Source organism: Pongo pygmaeus, chromosome 5, assembly GCF_028885625.2.
Source record: "Pongo pygmaeus isolate AG05252 chromosome 5, NHGRI_mPonPyg2-v2.0_pri, whole genome shotgun sequence".
Classification (NCBI taxonomy): Eukaryota; Metazoa; Chordata; class Mammalia; order Primates; family Hominidae; genus Pongo; species Pongo pygmaeus.
The window spans coordinates 89952744-89962500 of record NC_072378.2 but is presented as its reverse complement, the minus strand read 5'-3'; positions in this window follow the sequence as shown (position 1 = coordinate 89962500).

The following is a 9757-nucleotide window of genomic DNA, read 5'->3' as shown; positions in this document are numbered from 1 at the left end:
TCTTTGCAAGATTTTTGTTTATTTGTTTGTGGTGGTAGGGAATTGAAGGTAATCTGGGAATTGATGGAGGAGTGAATAGATATAATGTGGTAAATGCCCACCACAGAGTACTTTGTGTCCTTAAGAAGAACAGAGTAGACATGTCCATAGCAACATGTGCACAGCACAAAACAGTGCTTGGTGAGAAACAGAGTGACAGATAGTAACACTATAGCATTTGAGGAAATTAGAAGTACTTGCACAGAAGACACTGGTAGACATTTTTCAAAAACACTTAAAGCTAAGTGATACACATTAAATACTTTTCAATGGTTGTTAGCAGAAAAGGGGAATAGAAAGGAATATATAATTAAATTAAACATTAAGAAACTCTTGGAAAGAAAGAAAAGCCTTGCAGCCCCAATGATGAGGTTTAAGGAATAGAAAAAATAACTTACAAGAAGATCCAAGCAACAACATACAATATATAAGTGATGAATACATGAAGCCAAGAAGCAATCAGCAAGAGTAGTTTATCGGGGAAATCTTCCTGGAAAAGGTGACTTTTAGGCACAATACTTTATCCCTCACTCATTACTATCCCCCATTAATACTCCTATTAATCCCACAGAATAGCTGTGGCCATCACAGAAACTAATAATACTTGATGATAACACTGACTATATTCTGGATATTTATTTAGAGCCAAAATACAATCTTGAATAATTTACATGCATTATTTTATTTAACCTCCACAAAACTCAGGACATCAGGATTATTATCATCCTATTTCATAGATGGCGAAACTGAGACTCGGAGACATTAATTTTTCCAAGGTGATATAGCTGGAATGTGGCAAAACAAGATTGATACCCCATATGTTTGACTACAAAGGCTGTGCTCTTAACATATTTTCTGGTGATGACACATGGCAGACACTCAAAAAATGCTTGCTTAATGCCAAACCAAAGAAGGCAACAGTGCTTTTAGAGCTTCTTTCCAGATTTGAAGCCACGCAAGTGGCAGCCAAAACAAATTCCTGTTAATTAACATGCTTGTTATGACAGGTAGTCCCAGTCCTGGATCTCTCTAGGTTTATTCATTCATTGAAAAAAATTTATTTGATAGAGAATGTACATGTGCTATATTGTTCTAAGTGCTAAGGATACAGCAATGAACAATTCAAGCAAGGTTTCTACTTTCATGAAGTTACAAATATGTTGGGGGAAAGAGAAGGGGGGGCTATATTAAAGCTGAGATTATCACCTATCATAGTAAGTCAAAATATAATTGTAAAGTATTAAAAGGTAGCAATATACATGTTATCTAAAGAAAATATACAGGTAAATACCAAAAGAAACCACTATTTTATGTAGTTGCTACTGAAGAGTGGAGTCGACCTTTGTGTGTATGTGGCAGTGTTTTGTTATAAACGTTTTTAGAATTATTTGACTTTTTAAACTACACACGTGTTACTTTGTTAAAAAAAAAAAAAAAAAAAAAACACACTACAAAGCTACCATTCACCAAACCAGGAAAGGCCTTTGAAGGATAGAGGGAGATAGGACAAATGCATCATGTATCTTTAAATGTATTCACAGCCTAGAAATCATCATAGAAACTAACCTTTCCTTCAAATTTTATATTTTATATCCTAAAATTTCAGCAGACATACTGTCCATTCAATAAATAATATTAGGCTGGGCATGGTGGCTTGCACTTGTAATTCCAGCACTTTCAGAGTCTGAGGTAGGACAATAGTTTAAGGCCAGGAGTTTGCAACCAGCCTGGGCAACATGGCAAGACCCTGTCATAAATAAATAAAGAAATGATTTGCAGCCAATAATCATAGTTTTAAATTAGTTGGGAAAATCTGTAGAGTCATAAAGCACATGTTTGCTCACTATTTGGATTACCAAAAAAAGAAAATGGTATGTTCACAAAGACCCATGCTCAAAGAATTCTTAACTAGTTAAAATCACCAACTATCAATAGAATTAAATTCAATGATTACAGAGAAAGGTTTGAAAAATATAGATAGGAATAATAAAACTATACTTATATGAGATAAAGAACTGGCAAAATATTCAGACTGACTAGTAAAGATTCTGGATTACTTAGAAATGACCAAAATAGACTAAAATCAGAATTGAACTTAATCTTTTTTTTTAAACAAATCATATACAAAAATCATAACATGATGGGGGAAATTGTTCATGGTATATGTGACAATTATGTAAGGCTTGATATGCATCAGATTCTTACACTGATGTGCTACCTGCTCTAAACTATTCTCTTAGCAAATACCAGGAGAATACCTATAAGTTTTTCTTTCTTTTGAGATAAAGTCTTGCTCTGTTGCCCAGGCTGGAGTGCAGTGGCATGATCTTGGCTCACTGCAACCTCTGCCTCCCGATTACCAAGGATTCACCTGCCTCAGCCTCCCGAGTAGCTGGGATTACAGGCACACACCACCACACCCAGCTAATTTTTGTATTTTTAGTAGAGACGGGGTTTCACCATGTTGGCCAGGCTGGTCTCAAACTCCTGACCTCGTGATCCACCCGCCTCGGCCTCCCAAAATGCTGGGATTACAGGCGTGAACCACTGTGCCTGGCCAAGTTTTTCTATTTTTATTGCTAGTACCTACTACTATTTTTCTGATTCTTCTGTCTCCAAAACCTCACTGCCATTCTTTTCTATAGTACTTCTTTTTTTTCTCTCTCTCTTTTCTTTTTCCTTTTGTTTTTTTTGAGACAAGGTCTCACTCTATCACCCAAGTTGGAATGTGGAGGCTCACTGCAGCCTCCACCTCCCAGGCTCAAGCAATCCTCCCACTTCAGCCTCCTCAGTAGCTGGGACTACAGGTGCTTGTCACCTGTTTAATTTTTTTACAAATTTTTGCAAAGATGGGGTCCCAGTATGTTGCCCTGTCTGGTCTTGAACTCCTGGGCTCAAGCAATCCTCCCACTTCAGCTTCCCAAAGTGCTGCAATTACAGGCATGTAATCAACCTCTTTTCTGTAAAAATATTCAATTGCAGTACTTGATTTAAGGAGATTATAGAAAATTTAGGGAAAGGTTCCAAGATATTGACACTTTGGTAAATAATTCTTAACAGAAAAACCAAAAGAGCTTGATCTATTAAGTCAGAAGTGAGATAAGGAACATAAGGACTTTTTCTTGTTTGTATCCAGACCAATAACAACAACAAAAAACATAGACCCGTGAGCAGCTGACATGAAATTTGTGGTGACTAATTAATTTTTAATTAATTAACTTGTGCTGCCTTGTTCATCTACTAATTTCCAGGTTCCCAATGGCTTACTGATAAATTAGTCCTAATGAAATCAAACAGATCTAAAAGGAACCAGCGTTTCTCTCTCCTAGGATTATCTCCGTGTTTCTAAAGACAGACCAAAACTAGAAGGTTACTTCCAAAATTTAATCTGTTCCAACCAGTCCAAATATTATTGGTTTTCAAGTATTCAATTTCCCTGCACAAAGAGCATGTACTTTTTACCAGTGACTTGGCACTAAACTCCGTCTTCAAATTTAGCTATGCAGTCTTGACTTTGAACTAGACAGGGGATTTCCATATTTTCCCCATCTTCATTTTAATAAAATGCCTCAATTTTCTTCAGTACTACTTTAAAAAATTCGGCTCTGTCTCTAAGAAACGAAAGAGTAGAGTGTTGTAGTTTCATAGAAATTTAAATTTAAAGTTTCATATATTATAGGCACCATTCATAAAACTACACATGAAAATTTAGAACTTAAATTAAGCATAAATATTTATCAAAGAGAGGAGTAGGGGCAAGAAACGCACACAGCTAAGGATATGGTAGCTTGAATTAGGATCGTGGTAGTGGAAATGAAAATTGAAAGCATTCAGTAAGTGTTTCAGAAGTAGATGGATAATAATGAGGATGGTGGGAGATGACGGACAGCAAAAGAGGAGGCAAGGATGATTTCTAAGTTTTAGCTCAAGTGACTTGGGGGACACAATGCCATTTACTGGGATATGCAGGCTAGAGTACAGGTATGAGAAAATAACCCTTTCAATTTTGTAGACATTTTACTTTTGAGAAGCCTAGTAGATTTCCAAATGAATATGTCAAATAAGACATTAGATATATGACTTTGGGGTTTTGGGGTTTTGGGGTGAGGTCAGGGCCATAGGTGTTGATTTGGGGGTCACAGGCATAGAGACAGTATTTAAAGCCCTAGTCCCTGATGAAGTAAGAGTGTAAAAAAAAAAAAAAGACAGCGAACTGGGGCTAAGAAGCTAACCCTCATACATGTCACAGTTTAGAGGTTTGGGAAAGAGAAGACAGAAAATGAAACTAAAAAGACGTGAATAGAGAGGAGGAACACCAAGAGCATGAAAGATGAGACAGAGACCAAGAAAAGAAACTAACAAATGTCGCTGAGAGATGAGTCAAGTGAGGAAAGAAAATGACCTCTTGTTTGGCTACATGAAGGTCAATAGGTCTTCAATGACCTCAAGAACCTTGACATGAGTCCACGGAGTTGTGGGGAGAAAAGCTTGAATGGAAGGTGAAGATGTGAAAATTGTGTCTGTAGTCAACTATTTCAATAAATTTTGTTAGACAGGAGGCCCAGAAGTGGTATGATTGTGAGAGGGGAATGTGAGGTCAAGGGGTTTGCTCTGTCATTGCTGTTGTTCTTACTCCTTTTTACTTTGGAAATTTAACCTACAAACAACCAGAGAATAATATTAAGTACCCTCATGTACTTATCACCCAGCTTCAATAATGATCAACTTTTTTGTTTGTTTCAACTATTGCCCCATTAAAATTGTTTTATTAAGGTAAATTTACAAAAGTAAAATTCACTGTTTTGGGTGTACAGTTCTGAGTGTGTATAACTGTATACAGCCATATATAACCACCACTAAAATCAAGATATAGAACAGTTCAATCACCCCCAAATGGTGCTTCCTGCCCCTTTGTAGTCATCTTCTCCATTCACTCACAGCTCCTGAGTCTTCATCTAGCTCTTCTAGACTCTAGACCTCCATATCTGACTCCCTGCTGGATAACTCTACTTGTATGTCTCATAGAAATGTCAGATTCACTATGTTTAAAAATAAATTATTGGAAATGAAAAGACAAGCCACAGACTGGTATAAAAAATATTTGCAATTCATAGCTTCAACAAAAAACATATATCCAACAAAGACCTTATTATTGAGCTACTGTGATTCAATAATAAGACAAACAGCTCAATTTTTTAAATGAGGAAAAGATTTAAACAGATACTTTAACAAAAAGATATACAGATGGCAAATAAACACATGAAAAGATGCTCGACATTATTAGTCATTATGGAAATGCAAATCAATAAGATAGCACCGCATACCCATTAGAATGGCTAAAATTAAAAAGCTTGACCATATCATGTGTTGGCAAGGATGTAGAGCAATTGAAGCTCTCCCACATACTGCTGGTGGGAATGTAAAATGACATCATCACTTTGGAAAATGGTTTGTCAGTTTCTTTAAAAGTTAAACATATACCTAACCATATAATTTAGCTGTCCCACTCATACTTACCCAAGCTATAAATGAAAGCATGCCCAAGAGAAAGAAAAGCATCATCTGTACACACAAAGACTTGTACACTCGTGTTCCTAGCAGCTTTATTTGTAATAGCCTAAATTAAAAACAACCCAAATGTCCATCGACAGATGAATGAATAAAAAATTTTGGTGTATCTATACAATGGAATATTACTCAGCAATAAAAGGAAGTGAACTATTGATACACACAACATGGATAGAGTCAAAATAATTGTGCTGAATGGGAGAAGCCAAACAAAAAGAAGTAATTCATATAGTAGTCAATTCACGTCAAATTCTAGAAAATCCAAACTAATGTACAGTGACAGAAAGCAGATCAGTGGTTCCCTGGGATGACAGGGCACAGATGGAGCGATGGATTATAAAGGAACACCAGGAAGCTTTTGAAGATGATGGAAATGTTTATTATGTTGACCATGGTAGTGGTTTCATGGGGTACAAACATGTTAAAACCCATTAGATTTTACATTTTAAATGTGAGCTGCTCATTATATGTCAATTAGGTGTCACGAAACTATAAATAAAACTTAAATTATTTATCCTTCCCTTAAAACTTGCTCATCCTTTGCTATTCCTTCGGTGAATGGCTGTACCCTCTACTCAACCACCCAAGTCAGAACCTTGAAGTCATCCAACTCCTCTCTTTGACACTCACCCTCCCATTCAGTACTTACGTCCCATTCACCTGAGCTATTTTCATACAGAGTTGTAAAAAAAACTCTGCTCACCCTAAAGCAAGTTTCAGAGAAACTCCCAGAATCCAGAATATATGGGTTTTAAGACGATAAAACCATAGGTAGAAAGGTTAACAGTGAAGAGTACGTTTTTCTCTTAGCAGCCCTATCCCCTACACTTGAAAACTTTTCCTGAGTAAAAGCTTAGGATGATGATCCAATAAGCCTGAGCTTCCTGTGACCCTTTAGAGATAGAAACGTGTCCTGTGTGCTGCCAGGTCACTACGAGGAATAAGGGACTTGAGATTTTGAGAAGCCAAGTTCATATACAGAAGGCACTGCTCTTAGTGGAAAACTGTACTAAAGTTGCTTTCATCCTAGTGTGCACATTGTTTGGATCACCATTTGGAAAAAGCAACCCTTAATATTAATAGGTCTTGGATGGGAATACATGCTTAATTGGGAGGAAACAAAGTAAGTAAATTGCTCAAAAAGAAGTGGAAATAATAGACATGGGAAACCCAGGGAATATATAAAATAAACATATATAGGAGAACTTGAAAAGGAACAACAAATGAATGTGAGAAAATAGACCAAACCACTAAAACCAACCCAATGTGACAAGGAGGAAACGCAGTAAAGTACTAAAAAATATATATATATACAAATGATGTGATGCATAGTTTTTATTGCTTTCCTCTATATGCAGTTTTCCTGCCAAAATATTAAAAGCATGCAATCATAATTTACATGCTGTGTATAAAACCAAACAAAATATACACAGCCTTCAAATAAATGTTCATTGTATTTTACTTATAATCAGTGATGTCCTATGATAGAGGCACCTGGAATATCACATCTAAATACTTTTTTATTCAACCTGAGAAAGCATAAATTTAAAAAGATGAAAATATAGAAAAAATTAAAAACATAAATACTTTTTGAAAGCATGACACGACAAATATTCTTTGATATATGTAATCCCAGCACTTTGGGAGGCTGAGGCGGGCAGATCACCTGAGGTCAGGAGTTCGAGATCAGCCTGACCAACATGGAGAAACCCCATCTCTACTGAAAAATACAAGATTAGCTGGACGTGGTGGCGCATGCCTGTAATCCCAGCTACTTGGGAGGCTGAGGTAGGAGAATCATTTGAACCGGGGAGGCAGAGGTTGCGGTGAGCTGAAATAGCACCATTGCACCCCAGCCTGGACAACAACAGCAAAACTCTGTCTCAAAAAAAAAAAAATAGATATCAGTATATTACTCATATAAGCCTATGACTTAAAATTTGTATTTTATTTCTGGGACATTTTCAAGTACTGTCCTTAATATACCTCTTAATACATGATGGCAGGGAAATACAAGCTGTTTGAGAATTAATTATACAAAATTGGAGGGAGTGGGTTATATGGAGTGCTGCCTATTTTTAGCTCCTCAACCCTAAAACTACACATCTGATATTTAAAAATGAAGATCAAATACAGTTCTCTTGGATGCCTACCCTCAGCTCCTGCCTCACATGTGATCATTTTGGCCACAGCTCTGCTCTCAGTGTGTCTTTGCATGACACTTTTTTTCTTCCTGTTTTTAAGCATTACTGACTTCCACTGTCTCTCTGGACCCCTCTAGGCATATTGTGGTCCAGCCTTTAGCTCATAGACCCTTTAATTATGCCATGTGCAGGAAGCAGGTTGGAAAGGATGGCAACTGTAGACATATCTGCCAACAGATGAGTGAAAATGTGCCTTCACTTGCCTTATGCGCTGGGAATATCTCTGACAGAAAAGAAAAAATATATATCTACATATATATATGACCTCTGTCTTGCTGTCAGGGTAGCGAAATCCATTGTGATCTGTTGTGTAGGTGTCAGCTCCACCATTTTCTAGTGCCTGGAGGCAGATTTAAGTTGAATACTCAAATGCAACCCGAAATCATCTCTCTGAAATCTAAGTGAAATGCACCTATTTTTTCCTTGCTCCATTTATCAAGATTATCTGGAAATTTTCAACTACTTCTATTTATATATTCATTTTCTGTATTTTATCACTTTGAAATTTCCCGTAATCAACCAGGGAATGGCTCAACATATTACTGCTGCTTGAACATCACTTCTAGCAAGATGATGTTGTCACATTAATGACCCTGTGACCTTTAGGAATAAGAAATATATAAACACCAACTGTTTCCATTAGAAACAGTGGTTCCTTCCACGGTAAAGAAAAATTTAATGTTCACATATTGAGTACAGAGTAATGGAAATCCCATTCCAAGCTTAGAGAAAAACTTCCCTGCATTTATGGCTGTAATACCTGAAGTTACCATCTGTTGAATTTTTCCATAAAATCCTCTCTGACTGCAGTGGGCTAACCAGCATCCTTTCTGAAAATAAATTGGTATAATTTCCAGTAAATGCGGTAGATGGAACTGACAAGTTCAGGCCACTTTCCCACTAAAAACACCTAAAATTGTAGGATAAAATAAAGCAAAATGATTTACTTACTATATAGTTGAGCTCAAACTAAAGAAAGGAAATTTTCCAGAAGCTGGGAAAAAAGCCGGCACCAAAACCTAAAATGGCAAGAATAAAAGTGTTGGGGACCACACAGCCAACAGACCCAGGCGTGGGCCTTCGGGTCTTGAGGCTAATATTTTAATGTCTTTAGAGGAATAGAAGAATTGAGGCTTCAGCTATTCAGAGGCGAGGCATGGCAACAGCATTATTTTTCACCATCTGTGAAATAGGACCCTGGCCAGCTCCTCCCACAAGCCCAAGGGAGCATCTCCTGGGCACTAGGCGAAGAGAATCACCTATGAATAGTCAGAAACCTAAGCTTGAGCCTTTGTCTGTGGTATCCAAATTTGTGATACCAGCACGATATAGGATTTTAAAAAACTGGTCCGGAACAGACAAGAATCCTAGAGTGTCTGCAGAGGAAGACATAAAGGAAACATAGCTCAAATGAGACTTCCACAGAAAACTCGATCGCAGCTGAGTTCGCAGTAAAGTATTACACTTACGGAAGGAAATAAACTGCCATGAGAAAGAGCGGGGCATGCAGACCCAGGAACTAAGGTAATAGAACAATCAGAAAAGGTCTATACAGTAAATATGGTTATAATACTTAAAACAGATTTTAAGGGTAATAGGAAAGCAATCAGCTAAGACTTTCCCCCGCAATGAACTAGGATGGGATGAATATGGGTGGTCACAGATACACTAGCTAGTACAATGTCCCAGGCATTGGAAGAGATGAGGGAAGTGATCATTATAAGGACTGTGGAATTTAGCAGCTGTTGCTAAGTACCACTGATTGAAGGGTGAAAGAAAATGACAGACTCAGATTTATTAACCACTGAAAGCAAAGTGTGAGAATTAGGGGGTGGGGGGCTTCTTAACAGGCTTTAAGAGACTAATCTCCTGCAGCCAGAGGGCAGAGGGCAACCAAAAATGGGCACAAGGCTTAATCAGATGAATGGCAGAACTTCAGAGAAGAC